The following is a 14,713-nucleotide window of genomic DNA, read 5'->3' as shown; positions in this document are numbered from 1 at the left end:
GTCCCCAATGCTTAAAAACATAAGAACTAAAGACAAGCAAATGAAAATGAATGAGGAAAAACATTGGGAGTAAGACACTTCCCTGGTTTCTGCACCGCATGGCAGCCATTGTGTTCCAACTCATAAATGCAATTTCCAAAGAAATCACCACCACCAAACTTTGATGTTTCACAGTCCTAACTTGTGTTGGATGACAACAACATGAACCTACATTAAAGAGTAAAAGGAAAGAATTAGTAGCCGAGCAAGAGAGAAAGCAAAATTCAAAACTAAATAAAATGATAGAAAATAAAAGGAAACAAAGGAAAAATAAAGGAAAAGGAAATTTGGGTTGCCTCCTAAAAGCACTAAATTTGTAGTCTTCAGCCAGACTATAGTGTTGCTCAAGCTCGATCAAATAAAGGGATGTCAATCTTCATTGCATCGAAGTTGACTTCCAAATAAGGCTTCAATCGTTGACCGTTAACTTTGAATGCATTCCCGGTCTCCAGATTTTGCACTTTAACTGCACCATGAGGAAAGACTTGTAATACTAGAAAAGGACCATACCAACGTGAACGAAGCTTTCCAAGAAAAAGCTTCAATCTAGAATTGTACAACAACACCTTCTGACCAACATAGAACTCTTTGCGCATGATGTTTTTATCATGCCAACGCTTGGTTCTTTCTTTATAAATTTGAGCATTCTCATAAGCCTCGTTTCTCAACTCCTCAAGCTCATCTAATTGCAAAAGCCTTTTCTGTCTAACAGCTTGAAAATCAAAAGTAAGCTTCTTGATTGCCCAATAAGCCTTGTGCTCGAGTTCAACTGGCAAGTGACAAGCTTTCCCGAAAACCAATCTATATAGAGACATCCCAATGGGCGTTTTGTGAGTTGTTCTGTATGCCCATAACACATCATCTAAACTAAGATACCAATCTTTCTGTAATGCATTCATCGTCTTCTCTAGAATTCGCTTAATCTTTCTATTTGACACCTCCACTTGGCCACTAGTTTGAGGATGGTATGGTGTAGCGACCTTATGAGTGATATTATACTTGGCCAAAAGAGCTTCAAACTGCTTGTTACAAAAATGAGAATCTCTATCACTGATAATTGCTCTTGGTGTTCCAAACCAAGTGAAAATGTTGGCCTTGAGAAACCGTAGAACAATTGTAACATCATTGGTTGGCGTGGCAATGGCTTCCACCCACTTAGAAACATAGTTGATAGCCACCAGAATATATTTGTGCTTACATGATGAAGGAAAAAGGCCCTATAAAGTCTATGCCCCATACATCAAAAAGCTCAACTGTCAAAATGTTGTTCAACGACATCTGATTTCTACGAGAGATATTACCAAGCCTTTGACATCAATCACAAGCAACAACAAATGCATGAGAATCCTTGAACAAGGTTGGCCAAAAAAATCCAGACTGCAGAACTTTGGCTGATGTCTTTGTTGCTCCAAAATGCCCTCCACATGCATATGTATAACAATGGTTCAAAATACTTTGCTGCTCATCTTCGGGAACACACCTGCGATTGATTTGATTTGAACAATGCTTATACAAATAAGGATCATCCCAAAAATAATGCTTAACTAGAGAGAAGAATTTCTTCCTTTGTTGAGAATTCAAATCCTTCGGAACCACCCTACTTGCCAAGTAATTTACAAAGTCAGCAAACTAAGGGATTGTACCATGTTGGACAGTAAACAATTGTTTGTTAGGAAAAGTCTCAGTGAATGGAAAAACGACATCAACATCTTCTTCTCGAACTATCTTGTATAGATGGTCTGCCACCACATTTTCGAACCCCTTCTTATCTCGAATCTCGAGATCAAATTCTTGGAGAAGAAGTACCCATCTAATTAGCCTCGGCTTTGCATCTTTTTTGGATAAAAGATATTTTAAGGCAGCATGGTCGGTGTACTCAATGACCTTTGAATAAATAAGATAGGACTAAAACTTGTCAAGCGCAAATACTACAACTAACAACTCTTTTTCAGTGGTTGAATAGTTCAACTGGGCATCATTTAGCGTGCGACTAGCGTAGTAAATTACATGCAGTAATTTATCCTTTCGTTGTCCCAAAACTACTCCCACGGCATAGTCACTTGCATCACACATCAACTCAAATGGAAGACTCTAATCGGGTGCTATAATAATAAGAGCTGATGTGAGAAGATTCTTCAAAGTGTTAAAAGCAGACAAATGATGCGAGAATTACTTGTCACTCAAATTAAACCCTCGTTTGACAATTGTAGTAGAATGGATAAGTGAGGGATCGTTCTAGACCGGGGATTAGGAGGGCTTGCTAAAACCTTCTTAATTGACTTAAAAACATAAAAACTAAATTAAAATACTCTTAACAAGACTACTATGACTCAAAATGGCTTTGAAAAACTCAAATTGTCTAAAACAATCAAATTGACTTAAATAGAAGCTAGAACTTGATTTAGACGAATTTGCAATTGTTTATGACTCCAAAAGCTTAAAGATACAAAAATAAAACAAATACGAATGATTAAGACTTAACAAAATAGGGGGGGGAATTGTGGTTGGACGATATTAAATTAAAAAGACAGAATATAATTAAAGGCAAAATGTAAATATGAATGTGATAAAAATATGGATGATGGAATAGCCAAGGGGTTCTTCTCCACACATGTTACACTTGCATACAAGATTGATTCTCAGTTGGTCTTTCGATAAATTATGAAACTCAACACTCCGGGTTAATTAGGTCCGCTTAAATTAACCGTCAAGTTTTCCTTAAGTTAATGAATTGGATGGGTTTGCGCAACGCAATTCACAACATTCTCCAAAAGTCTTTTACGTGAACAGCACAATAAAGATACAATCAAAGATCATTAAGCATTATGAAAACTATAAGTGTTGACGAGGCATTCGTTACTATGGAATACGCATGAAACTTATGCCAAGAATTCGTTTAACGCGATTGTTTATAAGCAACCTCCACTACTTGTGAATATAAGTTCGTAACTATTAGGTGGAACTCACTTATATTCTAGCGTCATATTCATTCAAACGGTTAAACAAATTGAATCCACAACTTATGAAATTCCAACCAAAAGTAATCAATTCATATTGCAAGCATAAACATGTATTTTGAATCACCCCCTAGCTAAAGGGGGGTTTAGTTCCTCATAACTTTGAAATTAAAGAAACACCTAAACATTCCAACAACTCAAACGTGAATTGTATGAACGTTTAGGCACTCTTCTGTTCCCTTCTCATACGTACAAAACAAAGAGAATTAAATTTAAACTTTGAAATCAAAGAAACACCTAAACATTCCAACAACTCAAACTTGAATTGTATGAACGTTTAAGCACTCTTTTCTTCCTCGTTGTTGTAGCACAAGGTCTAAGATGAGCTTAAGGGCTTTAGGTGTATGTGGAATGGAGTAGGGAGTGGTTGGAGATGGAAGAATGAAGAGAAAATATGCAGAAAATGAAGGGATATGCACGGCAAAGATGTGTTTGTTGCTTGGTGTTTGTAACTAAAAATGTGTATGGAAGAGTGGGGAGTGAATGAATGAAATGTGTATGAATGAGTAAGTGCTTGTGAATTGAGGTGTGGATGCTTATTTATAGGTGAAGAGGAGGGAACATGACAACTAGGAACTTGGTGGAAATCTGAAAATGGTGATGGGAGATGCATGTGGCTGTTTTATGCATGTGATTAAAGGGTGGTGAATGCATGTGTTTTGACAGAAATGAAAGGGATAATGCACGGTTTTGAGAGGTTTTCTGGTGGTTGTGAGGTGGATGAATGATTAGAATCTTGTAAGGGTGGAAATGCATGTGGAATGGATGTGAAATCTGCCAAAATGCATGTGAAAGGAATCCTGGAAATGCATGTGAATGTAGGCCACGGCAAAGGGTGTTGTTTGTGGAATGATGGCAGGTTGTGTATGTGTTTGGGAAGAGAATAAATGTATGATGGTGGCTGAATGATTAAAGGGAATGAATGGGAGTGACACTAGGTTGATTATGCATGTGGAAATGCTGGAATTATCAATGGTTATGCACGGCAAAGGTTGGAAAGAATGATTATGGATGCATGTGTTGAATGATTTCTTGGTGAGGGATGTGGAGTGGTTGAATGTGGTGCAATGATAATGTTTTGTGGCTGAATTGGTGGTGGAATTATGATGGGAATGCTAGGGAATGAATGTGAAATGAAATGATAATGTTTTGCACGGTTTGGTGTTGTGTTTGTTTGAATGTGCATGTGATTAAATTAAAGGATGCAAAGTAAATGAATAATGAATGTATGTAGGGTTGATATGCATGTGAATTAGGTTGGAAAGAGGTGGAAGTGGAATGTTATGCAATGATAATGTCTTGTAAAGATGCTAATAAATAATGCATGTAGGGTTAGCTAGGTTGGCTTTGTTTGGGTGCATGTATGTTAATGGTGGTTTTGCATGTGAATTGATGGATTGTTTTTGATGGAATGGATGGTTCTTTGCATGGCTATAAGGGATAGAATAAGAGAGAATGGGCTAGGCCCTTTGTTTTATGTCCAAAGTGAAAATAAGGCCTTCAAATTCGTCCAAACTTTGGCTCCATGGATAAGCTATCCAATCCATGCCCAAAAATGCTCCAAATGGCCTCAAAATGCACTTTCTTGCTCCCTAAGCCCTTAGAACCTGAAAACACACAAAAGAAGCATAAAGAACTAAAATAACTAAAGAAACATAACGTAAATGTACGAGAACAAGCCATTTAAGTCGCATGAATATGCTCCTATCAAATACCCCCACACTTAGCTTTTGCTAGTCCTCGAGCAAAACAGAATAAAAACAAATAAACAAAACGACACTAAACACGTAAAACACAACCTAAACCTTCCAACAACCGTCTTAGGGATTTCCAATGCACATGACATGTTAAAAATCATCATTCTCACAGATTTTTAGTCATCTTCACACTTAAGTACATTCTTAATCATAGTCACCATATACTAGTTCACAATTAAGCATTTAAAACCATGTTTTGAATGTAGTAACATGCCTTAGAGAATTTGCTCAATTCCTTACAAGATATGCACTCGATTTTCACTCAGAATTTCTAACTACACACCCTAATTTAGTCATATGTGAGAAGATTGATGTAAACATGAAAACGAACACTCACATATATGTATCATAAAGAGAGCAATTTCTGGAGTTAATAAGCATGTTTAGGTATGATCTCATGAATGGAATGCTACTACTTAGAATGAGAACCAGTGATTCCATAAGCTCATATCAATTTCAAACTCCGCAAATTGAAACACATAACACTCAAGATAGAAGTTGAGGGATGTAACGGGGCTAAGGGTAATGGTTTAACAAAGAAAGGTAGAGTACACAAACGTTCTTAAAGCAATAGTGAGCAAAGTATTGAATTAGGCACTTAGAATTCCCTTTAGAACGCAGAAGTTAACTTTGAACACCCAAGGGGAAGTCACAACACTTAGGGCCATATTCAAACTTTTTGGGCCCTTTCATCAACAATCACACTTGTGAGTCCATTCTCACTTATTTTCACTCTTTTTCTTTTCTTTTTCTTTTTTTTTTTTTTTTTTTTTTTTTTTTTTTTTCCGTGCCTCCTTTAAGACTTAGGCACATACATACACACAAAAATCCCTTCCCCCACACTTATTTTCTGCAACATATTAATAAAAAGGAATTCAATTAAGTCATGCTCACTATCCTTTAAGAACAAGGGTATAGGAAAGTCCTACTCTAGGCTAGGTAAGGGGTGATGTGGGTTAACAAAGAATAAAGGCTAAACGAGGCTCAACGGGGTTAAAACTTACAATAAATACGAAATATGGGAAGTAAGGCTATTTGGTTATGGTGGCAACTACACAACTTCATCTTGATATATGTTATGCAATTCAATGTCATGCTTTGAATGAAACGGATATAAGTTCTAGCATTTAGTTCTATCATGATACAATTGCATTCTAAGTAGTAACCAAGCAAGGAATAATGAGATCATGCAACAACTTTAGAAAACAAAGAATCACAGAAAATAACTCTCCAAAGAAGGTAATGGCTCGAGTCTCACAGGGTTGTAGCGTTTGTTTGAGTTCCTTCCTTCAAGCATGTTACAAAAACGAATTTTTCTTTTATGATTGCATGTGAAGTCATACATTATAACCATAACTAAGCATAAACCAAGAGTAAATCAAACTTTTCTCTATGTTTATAATTCTTTTTAACAGTCATGCAATTACAAACCAAATCCTTAACAAAATGTTGGAAGGTATCCTAAGACACAAACTCACAAAAACGACTCAAAACACTCTTTTTAGGCTTTTCAAAACAATTTTTCAAATTTTTATGTGCTTTTCGGAGTTATAAAACAACACACACTAAAATAGTTTTAAAACAGTGAGAAACAACATGTGAAGTGATAGGTGATAAAATCCAATGAATTTGCATCAAATATACTTAGTTACCCCCCCACACTTAAATCAAACATTGTCCTCAATGTTTTAAGCATAGATTCACACAAAGCATAAGTAAATACACAAAAAGCACTTAAACATACTAAACATGGCAAAATGTAATTAACAAAGAGAAGAGTTTAGGGACGCAAATCTGGTTATGGAGTGTAAATTCCATCTTCTCTTTGTTGATTGCAATGAGGCTTGATCTTGATGATCCACAGGCTTACTCTCGAACTGGTTTCCGCCCATCATTGATTTTCCTTTGTGCTACTGGGCTGGAGGATTCTTTTGGTCTTCCCCGAAGGTCTGAGCTTAACCCTTTTATCTGTTTCTTTGTTCAATCTGTGCAGGAGTAGTCCCTTCTCTAGAAGTGTATCAACCGTTGAAGATGACTACTCGAGAGCAACGCTAGGTAAGCAATCAGGAATAGGTTCCAGGCAGTTGGCTCCAGATTGGAAGACTGACTCCAAGTGCCGGCTGATTGCTTCTTTCACTTTGCCATGCGAGTAAGAACAAGGACAAAGAAAAGGACAGGGAAAGAGCATGATATGAGATACATTTGCTTTTGACCTTGATGATATGAGATACCTTTGCTTTTGAAGAAACGGTGAAGGAATCAGTGCATGTATTTCCTCCTGGGTCATATGTACTCCAGGTATCTGGTATCATCTTTGGGGAAGAAGAAAATTTTGAGTAATTCAAAAGGCTTTGCTGGGAGTGCGCCCTCAGAGGTGAGAGAGAGTTGGTGGGCATTTTCTTCAAGTCTGCCTTGCCATAAAAGATGAAGGTCGACAAATATAGGGATTTTCTGAATAGAAAGTGGTGGTACTGCTCTTTTACCCTTTGTCGACAGACGTCTCTTCGATTTCTGAACGAACGGCTCTTCGATTTCTGCATGGCAAAAGTAGTCACGGGTGCGGCTCTTTTGACAAAGCTGCACGCATTTTCTGAAAAGCAGAGAAAGCGTCGCCGAACTTTGCGCTTGTCGGCTAAAGACGTGTAATTGAGATGATGGCCTCCACGTGTTATCAGCTTTGTCAGATATCTTTTGACAAAGCTGAACGCGTTTTCTGAAAAGCCGCGAAAGCGTCGTCGAAATTTGCGGAGGAAAATCCGGATCTCTGAATCGGTGGACGCGTCGCCATGGCTTTTTATGGAGCTATCGATCACCCCAACAAATACACTCTGAAGAAATCCCATTCTTGAAAAATCGACTCCGGCCCTTTGAGAATTAACTCCAACCACCCCTTCTTTCTGAACACTTTTGAAAAATGGCAAACTCATCGAACCTTAGCTTGGAATTGAGCCTTAGCAGTGATACGGGCGCGCCGCGTCAAGGTAACGTATGGCGCCCTTCTTTCTTTTCTTCTAACGGTCCTCTCACAGGTGAAGACTCCGTGATGCAGGACGCCACAACAGCTACAATAGTAGCTAGGAACCTCCTCACTCCGAAAGATAGTAGGCTGCTGTCAGGACGGTCCGATGAGCTGGCCGTTCAAGAGTCCCTCGCACTTAGTGTTCAGTGTGCGAGTTCTGTGTCCAACATGGGCCAACGCCTGCTTGCCCGCTCCCGTCAGGTGGAATCATTGATGGCAGAGGTGGAAAGTCTCAAGTAGGAGATCCAGCAGCTGAAGTATGAGAATAGAAGTTTGCACGTGCTTGCAAACAACTATTCGACGGGCATGAAGAGGAAGCTTGATGAGCTGCAAGAGTCTGAAGGTCGGATTCACAGTGACCGTCAAAGGTTCTCGTCTTTCCTCCAGAGGCACCTTTTTCCTGGCTCATCCAGCGCTTGGCCAAGTATTGAGGCCTGGAATGCTCTATCTTCGATGCCTTCTGCTCCTATTCCCTCTGTTCTTACGCCTTCCGCTCCGATGCCTTCTGTTCCTACGCCTTCCGCTCCTACGCCTTCCGCTTCAAGAGTAAAGCCACGTAGTGGGGCCTCAAGCAAACACCCCTTGTGAAACACCATCTTTCTTTGTTTAGCAGTGCCTATCAATAAATCAAACATTTTCTCAATGTTACAATCATAGACTCACACATTTAATAAACAAACAAACAATAACAACTAAACAACCTAAGTAGCGCTAAGACACAAACAAACACCAAAATGACTCAAATGACTCTAAAAACACATATTTTTGGGTTTTTCAAAAGATTTATTTATTTTTTTTTTTTTTAAACGCTTAAAACAGCAAGAAACAACATTCTAAGTGATAGGTGAATAAATCCCACGAAATTCATGCAAATACAAATTGTTTACCCCCCCACACTTAAATCAAACTTTGTTCTCAATGTTTTAAGCAGAAAGTCACAACAGAGCAAGCAAATAAACAAATACGAGAAAGAAAGCAAAGTAAAGGCAGTAAAGAAAAAGAAAGGAATAAAAATAAGTCTCTTAAAGGGGTTTCCAAGTTCTTCTCTATTCGGATGCATGGGTTGCCTCCCAAGTAGCGCTTTCTTTTACGTCTTGCAGCCGGACGGTACCTCCGTTTAAGCTTGACTAGGTTCCACGGCATGGAGGGGTACCTCCTCCACGACATGCTCCTCAAACATCTCGTAATAGGGCTTCAATCGATGCCCATTCACTTTGAATTCTTGCTGCGTCCTTGAACTTTTGATTTGCACTGCACCATGAGGGAAAACATTAGTAACAACAAACGGGCCAATCCATTTAGAACGCAACTTACCAGGAAACAACCGTAGGCGAGAGTTGAAAAGTAACACTTTCTGCCCAACTGTGAAGGTCTTGGTTCGAATCATTTTATCATGGAATGCTTTGGTCTTGGTTTTGTACATCCGGGCATTCTCATAGGCTTCATTCCGAATCTCCTCAAGTTCATTCAATTGGAGCTTCCTATGAACTCCCGCTGCATCTATGTCCATGTTGAAAATCTTCACGGCCCAATGTGCCTTGTGCTCTAACTCTACGGGCAAATGACATGGCTTACCATAGACGAGCCGAAAAGGTGACATCCCAATGGGTGTTTTGTATGCCGTACGATATGCCCACAGTGCATCATCTAAACGTAAGCTTCAGTCCCTCCTTGTTGGTCCAACGGTCTTCTCCAAAATTTGTTTGATTTCTCGGTTAGACACCTCGGCTTGGCCATTTGTTTGAGGATGGTAAGGTGTGGAGACCTTATGGTTGACATGGTACTTTCTTAGCAACGCCTCAATGGTCCGATTGCAAAAGTGAGACCCTCCATCACTTATGATTACTCTCGGCATTCCAAACCTAGCAAAAATGTTAGTTTTCACGAAATCTGCAACCACCTTAGAATCGTTAGTACGGGTGGCTTTTGGTTCCACCCATTTTGAAACATAATCAACGGCTAGCAAGATATAAGTGAAACCATAAGATGGAGGGAAAGGGCCCATGAAATCAATGCCCCAAACATCAAAAATTTCAACATTAAAGACAGGGGTTTGCGGCATTTGGTCCTTGGTACCTATGTTACCCATTCGTTGGCAACGATCACAAGACATACAAAAGGTTCTAGCATCCCTAAATATAGTCGGCCAATAAAAACCACATTCTAGAACCTTGAGGGCAGTGCGTTGTGTGCCAAAATGACCACCACATGCATATGTGTGACAAAAGCTTAGAATTGAGTGAAATTCAGAATCATGCACACATCTACGTACAATTTGATCTGAGCAATACTTCCACAAATAAGGGTCATCCCAAACATAGAAACGTGCATCATTTTTAAGCTTATCACGTTGGTGCTTGTTTAGTTCATTTGGAATTTGTTTAGCCACCAAGTAATTCACTAAATCTGCATACCATGGTTCACTTACCTCAATGGATAGCAGCTGCTCATCGGGAAAAGTTTCAGGGATAGGTACGGCATGTTCATGCTCCTCGTGGATCATTCGGCTTAAATGGTCAGCCACTACATTCTCGCTTCCTTTCTTATCCCGGATTTCAATATCAAATTCTTGAAGAAGAAGAATCCAACGGATAAGCCTCGGCTTTGCTTCCTTTTTCGTGAGCAAGTACCTCAAAGCTGCATGATCAGAATAAACGATTACTTTAGTACCAATTAAATATGAACGGAATTTATCTAAAGCAAAAACCACAGCTAGAAGTTCTTTTTCCGTCGTGGAGTAGTTCAATTGGGCATCATTGAGAGTCCGAGAGGCATAGTATATGACATGCGGCCGCTTGTCTCTTCTTTGTCCTAGAACAGCTCCTAATGCATAGTCGGATGCATCGCACATGAGCTCGAACGGAAGGCTCCAATCTGGAGGTACAATAATGGGGGCCGAGACTAGCTTCTCCTTGAGTTGGTTAAATGACGAATTACACTCTTCATCAAACTTGAATGGCACATCTTTTTGAAGCAATCGGCAAAGAGGGTTGGACATCTTGGAGAAGTCTTTGATAAAACGCCTATAGAACCCTGCATGGCCAAGAAACGAACGTACCTCTCTAACCGAAGTAGGAGAGGGTAAGTGACGTACAAGGTCTATTTTCGATTTATCTACTTCAATTCCTTTTTTTGAAACAATATGTCCTAAAACTATACCTTGTTTCACCATAAAGTGACATTTCTCCCAATTCAAGACAAGGTTAGTTTCAACACATCGTTTCAAAATTAAGGTCAGATTATCCAAGCAATTATCAAATGAACTCCCAAATACACTGAAATCATCCATGAAAACCTCAATGATCTTTTCAACAAAATCGGAAAATATACTTACCATACACCTTTGGAAAGTGGCCGGTGCGTTGCATAAGCCAAATGGCATGCGACGATAAGCAAATGTTCCAAAGGGACATGTGAATGTGGTCTTCTCTTGATCATCCGGGGCTATCACAATTTGGTTATATCCAGAGTATCCATCAAGAAAACAGTAAAAAGCATGACCGGCTAACCTTTCGAGCATCTGGTCGATGAATGGCAAAGGAAAGTGATCTTTCCTAGTCATGGCATTTAGCTTCCGGTAATCGATACATACGCGCCATCCAGTCTGAATGCGTGTAGGCACGAGCTCATTCTCATCATTCTTGATAACAGTTACTCCGGACTTCTTGGGAACGACTTGAACTGGAGAGACCCAACGGCTATCGGAGATAGGGTAGATTACTCCGCAATCCAAAAGCTTGATTATTTCCTTCTTCACCACTTCCATCATCGGAGGGTTGAGACGGCGTTGAGCCTCTCGGGATGGCTTAGTCCCCTCCTCAAGAAGTATACGGTGCATGCATGTGGTAGGGCTTATTCCTTTAATGTCGGCCAAAGTCCACCCTATGGCCGTTTTGTGTTCTCGCAGCACCCTCACAAGCTTCTCCTCCTCCATTGCAGTGAGACTTGATGAAATGATGACGGGCAATGTTTCGCCTTCTCCCAAAAACACATACTTCAAATGGTCCGGCAACGACTTAAGTTCAAGCAATGGTGCCTGAACAACAGAAGGTAGCATCTTAGTGGAAACTGAATTTGAAAGTGAGAGTGGAACCTTACCATATTGTTGTGGCAATGACTCAAGGGCTGCCACAACCTCAATTATTTCTTCACTAGAACCCATTGCAAAAAATTCCTCCTCCTTGCCGTGGCCTTGCATTGGCCCAAATCCTTCATTTTTGCGCTCTATGGCCTTAGTGATGGTTGTTTCCAGGGCGTCCTCGTTCAATTCTTCAAGGTATACCTGCGCCAAAGAATCGATAACATCAATGGAAAAACAAGAATGGTCATCAACGGGATATCTCATAGTTTCAGAAATATTAAAATCAATCACTTCCCCATCGAATTCCATTGTCAAGGTGCCTTTGTATACATCAATCTTTGTTCGGGCCGTCTTCATGAATGGCCTACCAAGGAGAATCGGCAAAGATGTAGAATGGGCTGAATCCTCCATGTCTAAGACGTAGAAATCAGCCGGAAAAATTAAATGGTTCACCTGCACAAGCACATCTTCCAAAACTCCTTTTGGATACGCGTTAGAACGATCGGCCAATTGTATAATTACACCATCTTGTTTTAATTCACCCAAATTCATAGATGCATAAATAGAATAAGGCATGACATTTATGGATGCACCTAAATCAAGCATGGCATGTTCAAAATGATTATGTCCAATCACACAAGGAATCGTGAAACTACCGGGGTCTTTGCACTTGGTAGGCAGTTTACGTTGCAAAACAGCGGATACATTCTCGCTTACCTTCACTACCTCTTTGTTTGCCCTTCTTCTCTTTGTATTGCATAGGTCCTTGAGGAATTTAGCATACTTTGGAACCTGTTTGATTGCATCGAGAAGCGGTATGTTCACTTGCACCTTCCGGAACGTTTCAAGAATGTCCTTCTCGCTTTCTTCCTTTTTTTCTTGCATGAACCTGCGAGGAAAAGGTACATTGGGCAGATTAGGACGTGAAGTACATGAATTTGAACTTAAATTACCTGATTTGGCCGAGTTAGGGTGATCTGCCTCAGGTTGTGCCTTCTCTTCATCTACTTTCTGGGCAGATTTGGGATTGTTTGGCTCGGTCCCAACTTCTTTTCCACCCCTTAGGGTGATGGCCTTGGCGGATTCGAATCCTCCCTTTGGATTGACTGTGGTTGAGCTAGGAAGCTTTCCTTGCTCTCTAATCTGTCCAAGGAACTCAGAAATCTGCCCTATTTGTTTCTTCATATCCAGCATCTCCTTCTCGTTATTTTCTATCCGGTTGTTTTGATTTTGCAACCCCTGCGAAATAGAGGTTAGTAATTGCATAGCTTGATTACTTTCCAAAGACGTACCTGAATGAGATGATGCCGAAGGTTGTTGGGATTGTTGGGGTGCATACGGCTTGGAATAAAAACCAGGGGGGTTTGGCCTAAATCCTCCTTGTTGGGCAGCTTGTTGTGGCTCCCTCCATTTAAAGTTTGGATGGTCCCTCCATCCAGCATTGTAAGTGTTCGAGTATGGGTTGTTTTGATTTTGTCCTTGGAAACCAATTGCATTGGCAGATTCCCACCCACCATTCTCGATTAGTTGAGGGCACTTGTCGGATGGATGCCCTTGAATTGAGCACACGCCACAAACTTGGTGTTCTTGTGCTTTTGGACCAATCACAACCTGAGAAACAAGAGAATTAAGATTAGCAAGTTGTGATTGAATTTCAGAAATAGCACTCACCTCATTTACACTTTGTTGCCGTGGGGCTTCCCTTTGGCCCACTCCTTCATATTGTTGAGCGTTGAGCGCTCGGTTGGCTATGAGAATCTTGGCATCCCTTGGTGTTTTGTCCACCAATGCTCCTCCCGCTGATGCATCAAGCATTTGACGTTCGATAGGAAGGAGGCCCTCATAGAAATATTGAAGGAGAAGTTCCTCCTTCATTTGATGTTGAGGACATGAAGCTACAAGGCCCTTGAAGCGCTCATAATAAGCCGGGAATGTCTCACCATGATTCTGTTGAATACCATTAATTTTCTTCCGTAGGAGAATTACTCTCGAAGTAGGGAAGAATTTCTCCAAGAAAGCACGCTTCAAACTCTCCCACGAAGTCACAGTTCCCGGGGCTAGTTCGTAGAGCCAATCTTTGGCCTTGTCCATAAGTGAAAATGGAAAGGCCTTCATCTTTAATATACTCCCATCCACATTGACGGGGGTCATGCTCGAACAAACCACCTCGAACTCCTTCAAGTGTTTGTTGGGGTCTTCCATAGACAAGCCATGGAACTTCGGAATATGGTGTAACAAACTGGATTTGAGTTCAAATTCCTCAGTCTTCCCCTCTGCAGCCGTGGGGTATTGGATACAAAGAGGCAATGCATTATCCAAACCCGAGGCCGAAAGCTCCTTGATGGTTCTATTATCTGCTGCCATGGCTTGTTCTTCTTCAAAAATCTGATCCGTGGGCTTTTCTTCTACACCTACTTCGTCTTCTTCAAGCCCAGGTTGTGGTGGAGGTTGTGGTGGCTCTTGTTGACTCCTCGTTCTCCTCAAAGTGCGTTCAAAATCACCATCAAAGTCGGAGATGTTCTCTATAATAGGCCGAGAGCTACGAGTCATACACAGTACCTAAAAAAACAAGGAAACAAACAAACTAAGAATCTGAAATAAGAATGCACGAAAAACAAAATATAAAAATAAAGACAAAGGATTAGCAAAGTTGCTAATCCCCGGCAACGGCGCCAAAATTTGATGCGAGAATTACTTGACACTCAAATTAAACCCTCGTTTGACAATTGTAGTAGAATGGATAAGTGAGGGATCGTTCTAGACCGGGGATTAGGAGGGCTTGCTAAAACCTTCTTAATTG

The 14,713-nt window shown here is 40.4% G+C and overlaps 1 pseudogene; it reads right to left on the bottom strand.

Moving 5' to 3' along the window:
- Positions 1–383: 383 nt before the first annotated feature.
- Positions 384–14,160, bottom strand: LOC137716950 (uncharacterized; annotated as a pseudogene).
- Positions 14,161–14,713: the final 553 nt, after the last annotated feature.

The sequence above is a fragment of the Pyrus communis genome, chromosome 15 (genome assembly GCF_963583255.1).
Source record: "Pyrus communis chromosome 15, drPyrComm1.1, whole genome shotgun sequence".
NCBI classification, from domain to species: domain Eukaryota; kingdom Viridiplantae; phylum Streptophyta; class Magnoliopsida; order Rosales; family Rosaceae; genus Pyrus; species Pyrus communis.
Note: the sequence above shows the minus strand (reverse complement) of the source record. Positions and strands in the feature narration are given on the sequence as shown.